Below are 16,724 nucleotides of genomic sequence, written 5' to 3' on the forward strand. Positions count from 1 at the left end.
TAAATCAAAAATAAACTTTTATATGTTGCGCACAAACTGCTTTGCGCAAAAATAGCAGATTTTTTTTTTTACATCTAAAGGATGAAATTTTTTAAGGACCACAAATGCACCTAGGATCATTTTTTATTTTGTGAAAAAGTGCTATTTCCTTGTAAGATGATTATCGAACTTTTTCATGAATTTTTAATAGTTAGTTAAAATATTTCTTTTTTACACAAGTTTGCTAGAATTTTAAATAGGAACTCATATAGAGTTGGGTTCAAAAGGAAGAAAATACATACATACATACATGTACGCAGGTAGGTACGTACATACTTAATATACATACGTTCTTTCGTTCTTATGTAAATATATAGATAAATATGCACATTAGGGTGGAGCGGAAACAAACAAATTTTGCATTTCGAAATTCTAATAGTCAATAGAAAACGTAAAATGTTTTTAGAAATCAGCTAATAACTTCTGCCTCTTCTTTTTGATTGAATTTTTGATGTTTTTGCGAATTCTAAACAAATAACGTTTGTAATTTGTCAAAATCATTTCTAGAACAAATCTGGGTATGCAGTTTTGTGGGCCATTAAATTGTAGAGCAATAAAGTTAAAGTCTCAAGTACATATGTATGTAGCTTGTTTTTTGACTTGTTTTTTTTTATAAATTTTTTAGTAAAGGTGTTGCTCATTTTGTCCATATGCACACTCGTGAAACACATTTTGGTACATTCTTTGTATGGAAAAAATGCGTACCTGACACCATCAAAAAAAAAATTAATTGCCGTTTAGCGCTACCTACATACCTTAAACTTGCACTTTATTATACTAAATTGAATGGACTACAAAACTGCATACCTAATTTATCATACGCTATTTGTTCAGAATTTAAAAAAATCTCAAAAATTCAAAAAAATTGAAGGTAGAAAGTATTAAATGAAAAATAAAAATGGGGTATTCTATTGACGTCCGAAGGCAACATTCCCCCCTATATTAAAATTCCGAAACGCAAAATTTGTTTCTTCTGTTCCATCCTAATGTACATAAACGTACACAAACGTTCAAAAGAAGATGATTATTTTTGGGAATTGTATTGGTAAAACAAATTCTGTAAGATATTTTTAAATTTTTCTCTACTAACAATCAAACGTCACAAAATAGGAAACTCGTCGATTTGGTGAACTTTATCTGTTCTAATAAGTAATTTAACTGGACAAATACCTTAAAAAAACTGTGTAGAAACTCTTATATTTTTACCAATCTATTGCAATTGCGTTTCAACCCAGCATCACAGTTACATTCGCAAATCTGCAGTTGTATTATATGCACATATAAATATGTACATATGTTTGTATGTATATTTCAGTGATATTTTTTTATTTATAACTTTTTTTATGTTCAAATCATCATTCGGTTACCTGAAAAATCGTGGGAAATTCGCAACAACGTTTGATCTTGTCTGTCGGCCTATAATAATGGCGCGATAGAGTCGACTATCCGCATTTGTTTTTGCACTTACAAAGATACGGCAATACCACAGATCATACATGTATGTGTACTAGGGTGGTCCAAAAATGCATGTGTAAAAAGTAATGTCGGAATTTTAATGCTCTCTTCGCTTGGAATTTTTCAATATGGAAAAAGGTATATCCGTTTTTTTTTCTAAATCAAAAAATATTTAGAGGTCCCTCAAAGGAAAAAAAAAAATTTGTAGAAGTTTAAAAGATTTCTTGAAAATCAATCAGCCTCATTGCGTAAGTCGAAAATTAGGCTAAATTATACGACTCGACAACATTGGGATTGTCTACTGTCGTGGTGAAATCAGTAAACGAGGAAAATCGTCGAAAACTATACAGTGCTACCAAGTTTTTCCGTTTTAATATACTAGTCGAGTGGAAATTTTAGGCAATGACGTGAAATTTTCGATACCATTCTACTCTCGAAAAACGACTTACATTCGACACGACTCTCGCAATAAGGGTGAATATTTTTCACTTTGTTTCTTTTCAGGAGACTTCCAGTAATAATATAATATTTTAATATTAACCATTTTTACGTGTCCCCCATTGCATTTTTATGGCGTTTTTGGGGGACCTATACAAAATAGTTAATAATAAAAAAAGGTTAAATAAACAATTTGGTATTATAATTGGAAGTCCCCAGAAGAGAAACAAAGTTTTCCGATTGACAAAATATTAATTCTCAAAAAGTCTCAACCATTTCTACGAAGAATAGTCTTTTCCCATATAAAATACATGGAAAACTTTGAGTGCTTTGAGCGAAATCTAAATATTTTTTGATGAAAAAAACAGGGGTCTTTCTCGGTGTAGAACAATCCTAGGGGGTGATAGGATTAAAATTTCGACTTCACTTGTTTTTGTATTACCCTAATGTATTCCTAATACATAATTGTTTGTATAAATATGTACAGCTCATGATGTTGATCTTGACGATAATGATGAATGCAAAGCACTACGAATGATATACATACATACCGTGTACTGCTCCAACTGAAGCTGAGAGCGCTCTTCCCCCTTTTACCCGTCATTGTCAAAGCAACGCGTCGCAAATGGCTCACGCGGCCAACAATATGCAACACTGTGCGAAAATAGTAGCTACATATAATTGTTGTTATTGGCAAACAAGGTGTGGGCCGCTTTAAACAAAAAAAATAAAACAACAACAAAACAACTATTGCAGCAAGCATTGTTGTTAGCATACACACATACCTTCAGCATCACAACACGGCAGTGCAAATGTGGCGGAAGGGTTCAAGGCAATGGTGGGGAAGGGAATCAGACCAGTGACTGGGGGAGTGTTGCCTTTGTTGCGGCGCATAAAATGCAAATTTGATGCGATACGCTGCATTGAAAATTTGCAGTGCTTTGATTTTTATTTTATTTTGTAATACTTATATAGCAGATATGTAAGTGAATATGTATGTAAGCTTCTTTGTGTGTATTTACAGTAAGAAATGTAACAACAAGAGAAGGCCGTACTTTGAAAAACTTAGAATCATAAGTTGCTGAGAAGCTTAATTATTACATACAGTCAATCAATAAAGTTTAGGTACAGCGATTTTTTTGCAATACGAAAAACTGTTTTTAATTATTTTATTTTTAGCAAATTTAAAAAAAAAACATGGTTGATTCTACAACGTAAACCCCAAAAATCAGAGCTCCAAACCTTGTGCAAAATTAAAGAAAATCTTGAAAATTGTCACTGAGTTTGCAGTTCTTTTTCCCATTAAATTTTAGTATAATAATGTGCAAGTTTCAGGTAGCTAGCACTTACCAATGATTTTTGACACATTTTTTCGTTGAAGGTGTCGTTAATTTTTTCCATATAAAAAAAAAAAATCGAAAAAAAAACAAAGTTAGCGCGTTCGAAGCCGCTACAACCAATTTTGAAGGACAAAGGAGAGCGGTAGGAGTCCAAGTAGCAGTAGAAGATAAGGGTAGTTAGAGCTACTCTCGTGTACGCTGCGCCAGTCTGGACTGAATCACGGAAGGTTAAGGGTAGACTTAAAAAGGCTGAGTTTTTTATAAGTTGTTTGTTTAAAAAAAATTGCAATTGGACAAAACAAGTGTTTTTTAAACGAAATAGTTTACATAAATGTATACCAGTGCAATTTACGTGAATACCGCCACTTCAAATTCGTTGCTGCCCCATGAAATGCCTTGAACTTCACCAACTTGCAGTTATATAAGTTAAGTTGTTGTTGCAGCAGTAGTGTTTGTTTTTGTATTTGGTGGTAACGTTTTTTTATTCATAGCAGAAAGATTAGACGTATTTACATACATACATACAAGAAGATTTGCAGCTGCAAATTGCATTGATGTAAGTACTTAGGCGATTTTTTTAGTTTTCTTTTTTTATGTAAGTTCGTATGCGCATACGTGTGTATGTATGTAAGTATGTGTGTACTTGCGGTCGCTACCTGGTGCTGCTGCTGCCGCAGCCTTTGTTGTTGCTATTGTTGTAATGACTGCTGTCGATTGCTTTCGGTGCCGCTAGAAAAATATGTAAATTGCAGTTGTTGTCGATGACGCCGTCGACGACGAGTGTCCGTGCAGCAAAAACAAACACAATTAAGGCAGTAGTAACGACGGTAATCGAGTGAAGCCAAAAAAATAGTGTACAAAGGAAAAAACATTCCGCATTAGCAACAATAATAAGAATAAAAATCAAGGTACGAGTATGAACAATTACCCCGCAAAGTGCCGAGTTGGATTTTACTTTTGTCTTAAATTTTATTTTATTTAACATTTTTTTATTTTTTATTTTTGAATTGTTCTCTACGTGACCGCTCTGATTGAGGCATTCGCCCACTCAAGCACTTACTCACCAACGACTGTTGTTGTTGTTGTTGTTAGAGGCATTTGTTTTTGTTTTCATTTCTATTGCTGCTTGCGCACAATAGTATTTTTGTGCTTTTCAGATAAATGCCTTTTTTTTTTAATTTTCAGTACTATCACAAAAAGTGCAATAAAATGGCAATAGATAGTTTGTTAAAAAAAATCAAAATAAAATAGAAGTTTATTATAAAAAATGCGCTGTTTACGAAACACCTGCACGTTTTGTTTAAGTTGGTTTACCAATTAGTTGTTGATTTGTGCCATAATAACAAATAGGTAGTAGCTGTATGCATGTGGCAAGCGCTACGCTAAAAGCTATAAAAACCGAGATTTACAAAAAGCAGAAGGCATAGTAAAAAGCTACAAAAAATGTTCTTAGCAGAAAATCTAAGATCAAAACCAGCTGCTGACCAAAAATACTTAAATACACTCACAGTAAAAAAAGTAGATATTCTAAATCAGTCGAACTGCTGCAGCTGCTTAAGCCATAGGAATTTTTGATTGTCTTTTGGAAAATTGTGATCAAGTGATAGCTCAGAAAAGTAGTCACTATACATACATATGTATATAATTATTGAGGCTAATGAGTTTTTATGTAAAACCATACATTTAAATTGTTATTGTTTTTCGAAAATTTTTTTCATTAAAATCGGCCTCAAGTTCAATAAAAATTGTTAAATATAAAACCATGCATTTCATATGTTTTGCTCTTCCGAAACTCAAATCTCCATAGCAAATGTCTTAGGTAAAAACATAGTGGAGCGGCGAGCAAAGCGAAGAGCTAGCATCGAACAAAGCTTCCATTACAAAAAAAAAGTTTATGTACGTTCTTTATGCGCGCTCCCATTGAAACATATACTTTTGAAATTGACGCTTTGCTCGATGCTCTTTGCTCGTCGCTCGTCGCTCCACTATGTTTTTATACTAATAGCCCAGCTATGCATACTTAGCTTGCATGAGAGTTGTGACATAAGAATCTGTTAAACGGACTTTGCGTGTAAGCGGTAACTCAACGCATAGCACTTAACGTGTAGAATTCTGTTGGGTTTTGATTTTTACGAAAAAATGGTATAGCAGTGCAAGTATGCATAATTGGGCTATAAGGGTACGGTCACACAGGAAGCGGGGCCGAACATAGCGAAGCCGTTCTGAGCAGAGCGAAGCTTTCAAACTATTGTAGCTATATAAACGGTCGATTTCATATAAAAATCACAGTTCCGATTTGTTCAGTCTGAACACCAAGAGCTTTCCTTCGCTCTGCTTTCCTTCGATCTGCCGTGCTTCGCTCGGCTTTCTGTGTGAACGTACCCTTAATAAAGCAGCTAATGATTAACTTACTTATATTTTTAAGCAGCATAAAGCACACTTTCTTTTTAATTTAATAAAAGTAGGTTGTTAAAAAACTAGATCTAAGTCTTGCTAATAAGCTTTCAATACCAATACCAATACTACTGGCACTAAAGCTTATTCAAACAACATATCGGTGGTTAAATATTGACAGCTCATAAATGATACTTTTTCGAAATTGAGTTATATGCATACATAAAAAATGCAAATTATTATTATTATTAGCAACATTTTTTAATGTAATATATAAATGTAACTCGATTTCGGAAAAATTGTCAGTGTTAGACCAACGATATTTTGATATTTTAAAAGCTCCAATTTTTTAATTATTTTTATTTATACTTTTTGAAAAGGTGGCAACCCCATTGCAACGCATTTTTCAAATCTCTTCAAACTTTTTTAATTTTGCTGACGAAACTAGTGTCTTGGAATAAAAGATATTAAAAAAAAAATCCAACGAAATAATATTATCACTAAATTAAATAAAACTTCATACTTACCGTGATTTTTCAGCTTTTAGAAAGAATTTAAATAAGCGAAAATTACAATTCAAAATTATTTCTTTTCTCTATAAATTATTTCACATTTCGCGCTGCAAGTAAATTTTGCTTTATCTTATGTTTCCACTTCAGTATACATTCATACGTAAGTACTAAATATAAGTACTTGTTTAAGATGTACACTAGACCGAACCACTTTAAAAGCAAACCAAAACAAGTTCGTTGTGTGGAGTATAATGTAATTTTGCAAGCCAATACTTTTTTTAATAGTTCTACTGGGATAATCGAAATATTATCCTTGCAAAAGATCAATGAGTTTTCGGCTTTAATTACATGCTATTAGGTTGGTACGTTGGGGTGGTAGGGGCACTTGAGGTCAATAAACTTTGAAATAAAAAAAAAACAACATCGATATATCAAAATTTAATATACGACTATAAATTCCGAAGATATTATATAACGAACAATTTAAAAAGTCGACCCCTACTTTCGGCAAACAAATTTTTTTTTTGTATTCAGACTTAGGGGTGTTAGTGAATGTTTTTTTTTACAGTACGGTCTAATACCCATACATATTTGCAAATTTATTTAAGAATTCTAATCGTACTTGGCTTATCAGCTATATTGTATGTACATATTTGACTGTGCGTCTTTGGGCACTACTTGGGTCCCTATCCCAACCCGGCAACTATTATACCTACATGCCTTTGACTTTTTACAACTAAGCAAGGAGATAACACAAAATGCAATCTAAGTATACTATGTATACTACGTTTGTATGTCAATAAGTAAAGCCACATAAAACAGCTCTGGAAAAGTCGATTGGCATTACTCTTTATGTAAATAATTCACATTTGTGAAGGAAATAACCTTTACCTAATATCTAACTTTAACAGTACGGGGAATAAGGAAAGCTATTATTTTTAAGTTTTATTTTTTAGGCAGTGATCAAATAATGAGAGGCTTCGTGACTTTTCTGAAGCTTTTTTTAGCCCTTTCAGGACCATAAACCTACTCTTAAAACAATATGTATGATTCGCAACGCAAAAGCTTCGTTGAAATTTTTTCTTTAAAAAATATGTATTTTTTTTGGTTGTATTAAAATATCTATACTAGAATGAGGCAACTCCCTTAATTTTTCACTAAAAAAAGAATTTTTTCCCCAAAAAAAGTTGTATTTTTTTAAATTTTGGTAAAAGTATGTTTTTTTTAATTTTCTTTCCAAAAATCCATATAAAAATATTTTTTATCAAATAGGTAATTTTGTATCCAAACCAAATATATTTTTTGATAATTTTCTTATATCACTAGAAAAAAATATTTGCTTCTTCATTTTTATTTCGAAATTTTATATAAAAATATTTGTTTTAAAGCAGGAATTTTTTCCCAAGAAAGAAAATATGTTTTTCATAATTTTTTTTAAAAACACATATTAGCATTCATTATATATCTATTAAATTCAAACTATTAATATAGCGAAAAAAAAATTATTCCTCCCTAAAAAAATTTACTACCCACAAATAGTTTTGTCAATCATCATTTTGGTTAAACAATTTTAATCTAAGATACATTTTTGTATTATTTTTTCCCGAAACCCTAAAGAAAAAATAATAATATTATACGTTTTAAATCTAAGTCAAATTAAAAATGTTATCTTATCTCTAAAAACAATTATTTCTTCCAAAAACAATAGTTTTTCCCATAGTAATATTTTTCAAGAAAAAAAAATATTTTTGAATTTTTGTAAAATTTTTTCAATATTTTTTCTCCAAAGTATTTTTCGTACGAAGTGTGTTTACTAGAAACTTTGCATTTTTTTTCAAACGTTTTTTTGCCCTTTTTAGCATTTGTTTAGATATTGTTGGTACAATTTTATGATGAAATTATAAAAACATAAACAACAAAACCGCTAAAACTCATACAATATCTTTGTGAGTGGAGAACTGTTTAAGAAAGATGTTTCCCTAGGTCCTGAAAGAGTTAACCATACACCTATTATGTAAGTCGCTTGCGTATGCCAGCAGAGAAACACAAGCTTGCTTTTTTTTATAAGAAACGTTTGTATATACATACTTAATTTGCATTGCAATTTTATTGTCAACTCAAAGGTAGCAACAGCTCGATCAAAGCTTTATATAGCAAGCATTAGTCCGGGGTAAAAATGCAAAAGCATGTGCGCTTATACATATGTATATATAGTCACTTAAAAAATATAAGAAAATCATTTTACCGACACAATGTCTGCGATTGAACAATGTTTAGCAGCAATCTGCATACATATGTACATACATACATACCTATGTGCATATTTACAATAATCTGCATAACAACCTGTACTGTATGTATATATGTAAATGCGCGCTGTACACACAAAGCTAAAATTAATGTACGTAAGTATCTATATAAAATGATATGTATGCAAATGTGTACGAAAATTTTTATTGGCAAACATTTGAAGACAGTTGGGCACTATTTTTAATTGCTTTTACTAACTTGCGGACAAAACATATGCAAACACACACAAACATAAATATTTATATATGTAGATGCACACTACATATGTATGTATGTATGTATGAATGTACATCAACATCGACATGATACTCTCAACGCAAATACAAAATTTTATAGCTTGTCAGCACGTTGCGACTGTCAGTGTAGCAAGAGCAGCAGCTGACAGAATTAATGCAAATAATTTGAAAATAAACACAAGAAAGTTGTAAAAATAAATAAATGAAATTACGAATGCACGCGCTGCATACGAACATAAGTAGACGCACATACAGTACATGAGAAAAGAAGCAATAAGTAAGCAACGCTAGCCAACAGGCGATAAAAATTGGCATATGTATTTTTTATAGACAGTGCGACGGCAGAGTACAAAAAAATATATACGTACATATGTATGCATATAATTTTTATAAATTTTGAGATTTTAAATATATTGCGACGAATAAATAAAGCGAATAAAACAGTAGTGAAAGCAAGCATCAAGAGAATACGCACATTATCGAGCACAAACCGCTACCGCTTGCCACTAATTAGTTACATTTTAAATAATTTTACGCGCGGTTGCAATTTTTTTCATTGTCTGCTATTTCTAAGACAAAGGTTCAGATTTTCTTAATTAAATGTTGCATTCACAGAGGAAGCGTACGCCTTTTGGTTTGCAACAAAGTCAAAAGAGTTTTTTGGCTGCATGTGCGTCGCGTGGCAGGGCGTATGAGTAACATTGTTGAAGCAGCCACGATGATAGAAATTAATTCATTTGCTGCAAGGAAAGCAGAATTGAAGAGGAATATAAAAAGCTATTTTTGTTACAAAAGGCAAAAATTAAAAACCAAAAACAAATCGTGCAGATATGGTAAAGGTGCATAATTTTTACAATTCGCCTTTTTTGTATGTTCGACGATTTCATTAAAAAAAAATTGCCAAAAATCAACGGAAAGAAGTTCTACATACTTTAAACTTTTACTTTATTATACTAAGACTGTTGAGTCACAAAACTGCACACTCAAAGTCATTCTAAGAGATTTATTAAAAAGCATGGAATTTTCCTTAAAGTTGGTTGAAAAAAGAAGCGAAAAAGTTTTAAAAATAAAATTTTAAAATTACAAGGTAAGAAATTTTTCGATATATTTAACGATAAATTACTAATATTTACAAAGTAATTATTCAGAAGTTTTGCTATCGATACACGTATGGACAAGCTACAATTTTTTTTTTATCGGTGTATATCATATGTATTGTAATAAATATCGTTACGTCCGTAATTGTTTTTAATATTTCGTATATAGATATATTTAGAAATGCAATGCATTTATGGATAAATTATGATGGTTTGTATAGATATAGATATATTAATCGAACTATTTAGCAATATTATTATCGATAGATGCATGAATAGGTAATCAAAATTTTGTATCGAAAACATATATACATATGCACTTATCGATAATTTATTTACCAAAAAGATAGTGAGAGAAGGCTGCAAGGAAATCGCACAGATATTATCGATATACAAAGCGATACATTTGCAAGCGTTTTTGTCGGTATAGCTATCGATATTATTGTCAGAACGTTTATTATAATACTGAACTCGATATGTTTCGATATATTTATCGATAAGTTGATTATATTTTTAACGCTATATGTATCGAATTACTTGGAAGTTTTGTTATAGGTAAACGCGCGGACAAGCTATATAATTTTTATCGATATACATATGGTTTTAGAGTGTATCTTTACTTTATTCTACTACTATTTTTTTATCGAACTAGTTAACATTGTTATCGATACTCGTATGATAATTAAAATCATAGTTATCAACATATTTATCGCAATTATTTTCTAAAAAATTTTAGTTATTATTCCAAGCCGTTAATTGAGATATTTATTATTAATAAATCTATCGTTATCCACGACTCATGATAAAAATTTGTATAGAATTTTACATATCCAAATAAATTAAAACTAAACTATTTTTAGATTAGCCGAGTGTTTAACGGTGCGTACAGCAACATCCCAAAAAATTGCCATGAAAAAACTAATCATAAAATCCATTTGCGGTATGGAGGAGGTCTAGCCATTGTGCAACATCATCAAGACGCACACCACTAATTGGATGAGAAGCTCGGCCAAACACTTAGCAAAAGTATAAACACCAAATAGTATATTAATATTATTAATAACAAGTTAAAAAACAAAACCGACTTCAATTCTCATATACAAATTTAAGATTATCGTTAATTTCTTCACGATCCAATTATCGGATCTAAACAAAATTAGTATGGTACCACCTTTCCGATGAAAAAAAAAAAATTATCGAAATCGGTTAATGTGGTCCAAAGTTACGCGGTAACACACATACAAAAAATATTCTGACGAACTGATAACCCCCTCCTTTTTTTGTAGTCGGTTAAAAGTAAAATAAAAAGTCGGTTTTTTTACCCTTTCAGGACCAAAGGAAACATGCTTTCCCCTCCTAAGCATAATTTTTAAATTTATGGGGCAATGTTTTTATGTTTTTAAGTTGATTGTACTAAGTTTTTAATTGTATTGTTTTATAATAAAATTTTAGGTCAATGGTTTTCCCTATTTTTTTGGTGAATAAAATTTTCGGAGATTCTGGGATAAATACCTTATTTTAAGAAAAAAAAAATGATCAAAATTACCAAAAAACCAATGATCAAAATAACCAATAATTTTTTGAAAATATTATTTCCACCGCAATCAGAAAGATTTACCAAAAATTTAAAAGTAATAATTTTTTGGAATAGCATTATTTCCGGCTTTTTGGGTGAAAAAATATTTATTTTTGTACAAAAAGGGTACCCACTGAGCTAAGTTCGCCGCGTAAGCTGCTGTTCTACTTTTTCATTTAATTTTAATATTAAAATTTGATTGAGAAACTTTTTTTTGCTAGGACAAAAAAAAAATTTTTTTAGAACAAATTTTTTGGGGGATTTTGTGAAAAATTGTGTTTTTTTTATTTTACCAAAATTTTAAAAATCACACAAAGCAGAAAAACTCATTTTTTTTTAAATATACATATATATATATTTTTTTTTTTGGTAGAAACACGAGTAAAAAATTAAGACAAATTTTTGTTAGTACCTAGATAATATTAGGAAAAATCGACTTCCGCACCAGCTCACAAATTTGAGTACAGACACAGAGATAAGCGAAACATAATACAAGTTACAAAAAAAAGATAAATTGCTTAATTTTTATGTAACGATAATTTTTTTGGAAAAAGTTATTTTTTCAATTCGGAATTTGCTTATTTTTTTGCCTTCACATACATCCAGAGGATAGCAGTTATTCCCAGCGTAGTCGGATATTGTTAAGGACTAACTCTTCTAATGTTTTCTCTTCGTCGTAGTAATACCATAAATGAAATGTCTATTTCGCAAAATATGCTCTGAATGCGATTTTAATGATATTGGGCAGATTCTGTAATTCCCTCATCAGGATCGTTATTTTATGCTGCGCAGAAACACGGAGGGTCGCTAGAAACAAACCGTGGTATAAAATTCAATAACTGTTGTAGAAGGTTTGGCATATTTCCTATAAATAAATAATTATAAGCATGTCACTTTGATGGCAGCTCTTGTTAACCCCGCACGCTACATACTGACCTCCTTCTGCCTCAATAGTGATGACCAGCTACGCCATCATAGAACAAATCTAATTTATTTGTGGTATGTAGGCAAGTGCAAGCGATGCTGTGAAAATCTTTTGCAAGTTCGCCACCTAAAGCTCAACACCTGCTTTAAGTACTATAGGTAGGATACCATTCGGACCAGGCGATTTAAGACTGTCAAAAGACTCAATAGCATATCTTAGATCATCTTGATTAGCCACATTTTTGGCAACAAACCAGTTGTACCTTGACCAGTCGAGGGAGAGGAAGGCGAAACCATCACCTGATTTCCACGAAATTTAGTCTCTAGAAGAACAGAGAGTTCTCCATTAAAAAGCCATCAGGATTCTTGAGTGAAAGCAGCTTTGTGGTTTGGTCCTTCTTCAGAACTTTTACCAGCCTAGCCGTTTGACTCAAGGTTTCAATCCCGCTGCAGCCCTGTTCGCAGAGCGAATTATACTACGTTCCCACGGCATGTAATCCGCTCTCGCATTCATAATTTTATATCTCATTCGTAATTGGCACAACAGTGAAGTCTATTCCCCTTGTGAGCGGTATTCTTTGCTCCACAGCTTTGAGCCCTTCCCAGTTAGCTTGGAAGAGGCATTTCACCACAATGGTTCCATCCCTCTCTTATGAACGAGCATTGGCTACAGTGCCGGAGGCAATGACGGCCCGGATCAGCGTTTAATTTCAGCGTTAACCCGCCCTCCTCATTACGGCAACGAGCAGAGGGCCTTTTACCAGCTCACAATAAGTTGGCCTGGACCCAGACCTCCAGACGTATTTGCTTCGAAGAAATAACGAGGGCAGTTCTGCCTCGACCGACCATTGCATCACTTCTACCCTTGGTTTAAGGAAAGCGTTTCGTGGCGCCAGAGGTCTGCCTGGATGATCAGAATTGGGCAATGCCACACCAGTACCGTGCCACAATATGACTCGAAGAGGCATTGGTGTCGTCACCACAGGTTTCCTTCTCTTGCAACGTTCGCACGCAAATTTGGATGTCGGTACATCCATCAAGGTCCCACTGGCTTCTGGAGTAACCTCCGTAGATCTGGCCGCTTACTAAATGCAGCGACAGGAGGAGTTCGGCCAGCCACAGAAGAGGGTTTCCCCTGCTTGCACTTCACCCCCGATACTTTCTCTTCTGGGCTATGGAAAGAGGACCAAGTCCGTCATAGGAAGGTAGTTGGCAGCGAACTGCATCTCAACCTACATCCCCTGCAAGAGATTGCTCCTCTTCCGACTCTGAAGAAGAGAGTATTGGCTTTTTCTACTTACTCTCCTCCAGGATGCGCTCCTGCTCTATGACGTTTGGGACTTAGGCAATGGTCGGGGCTGCAAATGGGGATGATTTCCCACAGATACTACTAAAGTAGTTTAAAGGGTTAACTAAATACAAGAAGAATTTGAAGATATGCGTTTAACAAAACTTGTTTAATTTTCTCTGAAATCTTAATAACATGAACACTAGTCCAAACGACTTTGGTCTTGTTTCCTAGGTGTTATGTAAATTGTTACATAAAGATATTTTTTAGTATATCTAACTATATTTTTTTTTTACAATTTTTTTATATGTTTTGCATAGTTCTTGCATATTTGTTGCATATATTTTGCATATTCAATTTTCATAAAAATCCGAGCTCTAGTAATAACTATTTTCTAAAGCAATGAAAATCACTGGCAATTCAGGCCTTTTATCAATTCCGCGTTAATAAATCGTTCCCATAATTAAACAGGCAAAACAAGAACAAATTGGGAAATTTTGTTTTTGTTTTGCTTTATAATTTTTGGGAATATTTGTTTACGTGAAATTCGTGATAGGGCCGATTAAAGCCACTACAAATACTGGAAAGGATCCACCGCAGTAAGTCCAACAATACTAACTAGAAAATGAGAAAATTGCACTTAAGAATTTGAAAACCTAAATATTATGCATCGAGAATTACAAGCAAAAGTATACTAACACTTCGATCATAGGCGAAGAAATAATTGCACTGAATGTGAATGCTACGAAGGTAATACCAAATTCGACTCCCAGCAAATCTAAAAAATGCTGCAACTTCATTGATCTTCAACGATCATCGCTGATCGAAATCCTAAATATACCTATATTAGCCTCATTAGCATTTCTAAAATAAGTGGGTGAAGAGTTCATATGTATGTATGTATGTATGTATGTATGTATGTATATGCATTAAGGTGGTCCTAAAAGGTTAAGTCAGAATTTTAATGCTCTCACCACCTAAGATTGTTCTAAAAAATTATTATTTTTTGTTGTTTTTTTTTTGTATTTTAAAATCATAAAATATTAAGAGGCCGCTCAAAGCGCTCAAAACTTCAATGACATAACAAGTTTCCGTAAAAATCGTACACAAGTTTTGAAAAACAAAATTTCGCCATCGGAAAACTTTGAGTATCTACAGGAAAATACTTTTTTCGGTATAGAAGAGCATTAAGATTCCGACTTTACTTTTTCCCCCCTCACACGCATTTTTGGACCACCCTAATGTGCATATGTACATACTTAGCCAGCTTAACTCAATCTATTTTTTTTTTTTGTACTTGACTCATTAGTACATTTCATTTCACTAACTGATCACTAACTCATTGCATGATCAGTGATCTAAATAAAAAACCTCCCAAAAAAAATGCACAAAACATCAGCCAAAATCGTATCAATGCCTTTTATGGCTAAGTACTTAAACCTAACCAAATACAGAGAAAAAAGTTATTGCCTAACCTATAAAATTCTAGTAACTCACCCTTGTTGCAAATGCAGCAGGCAACACCAACACACATGCACACACACACACGCGCGCGTGTGGCAACTGGAAAAGTAAAGCCTAGCGCAGGCTAAATGAAAACTCTCAGCACAACAAAGAGCGGGCGGCGGGCACCTCAGCCGATGCGTATCGCAGATCACTTCACAAATCGAATCACAGAAAAGCAAACAAACAAAAACGATCGTCAGTGCAAATCACTTGCCACGCGTACGCATATGCACATACACACTTCACTTTTACTTTCAAAATGTCACTTAGCAATATTTCACTACACTCGCTAAATTTTTTGATTCTTTGAATTTTCGGTCGTGCGTTCACTTTGAGTTGCTTTGTGGGAATAGTGCATACGCGCTGCAGCACACTAGTGGCATAGTAGAGATGTAAAGTGGCGCGGCAGCAGGCGCGCTGCAAACGCAGGCATTTAAACGACAATGCTGACGCGAACGTAGGCGATGATGACGTCTAGCAGTCAGTCAGTCAGCCGAGTTGGCAAAGAGGGGAGGCCGGGCAGCTCTGATAGACAGGCACCACCAAATCAAAGAACAAACACAAATAAGCAATCGGAATAGTTGCCAGTAGGTAGTAATACGCAAGCTATTTGCGCTACTCACACGGATACGCGTTCACATTCGGCGTTCGTACGGACGTGATGACGGCCACAATTGCCCGCAACTCAGCGACGACTCAGACAATGACTTCAACATGGACAACGGTGTTGGCGAGCGCGTTATTATAGCGCAGCACTCTAATATGGGCTTTTTTTGCAATTGGGTCGCACAGGAATTTCACATTTTCACACGTTTGCTGCGCTATTTTACGTAAAACCGTGCATTAGATCACCGACGCTTACACAATTCTACACCTTTTTCAAAATTTTTTCGTTTGTGCTCATGCATTTAATTTATAGCAGCGGTTGTTGTTGTTGCGTTTTCGTAGAGTCGTACACTAAAATTCAATATTTTTCTGAAAAAAATCAAATATTTTTTAAATCAGCACAGCGCGACGCCGCGCTCAGCAAAAAACGTGCTCAAACGTAAGTGCAAGCCTCCACGAGCAACAGCGCCCGCTGCGGTCGTGTAAGACAAATGCGCGCCGATAATGACGCACCTATGAAAATCAAACTGAAGGTCGATTGTAAACAAGCGGTGGTAAAAAAAAATTTCACGACGGGCAATTTTTATTGTACAAATATAAACTGCAATTAACGTAAATACTTCTAACCACAAAAATTATTCGATTAGCAAGAAAATTCGAGCAGTTCGAGCACATACATACATATGTATTTGTATTTACTTGCAACAGCAGCTGCTTGACGTTGGCGAGTTCAATGCACACACCCAGGATATAAGATAATACGTACACAAGTGGTCGCGATCGCTACGCTAGGAAATGCGCGCACTTACGTTACGTATACGCCACGTCGTTCAACGACCGATTAATAGTTGCAACTGTCCATCCATTGGCTAGCTAACGGCAGCCAAGATACCAAGCTAAACATTATGCCTTTTCAGTTGCGCTCATGCATGTGTGCATATGTATGCATGCGCGCTGCAATTTTCGCTCACTCACACAAGTTGAGTGATCATCAAGCGATATG

Source organism: Rhagoletis pomonella, unplaced genomic scaffold, assembly GCF_013731165.1.
Source record: "Rhagoletis pomonella isolate Grant_MI unplaced genomic scaffold, Rhpom_1.0 Rhpom_scaffold_00002, whole genome shotgun sequence".
Lineage (NCBI taxonomy): Eukaryota > Metazoa > Arthropoda > Insecta > Diptera > Tephritidae > Rhagoletis > Rhagoletis pomonella.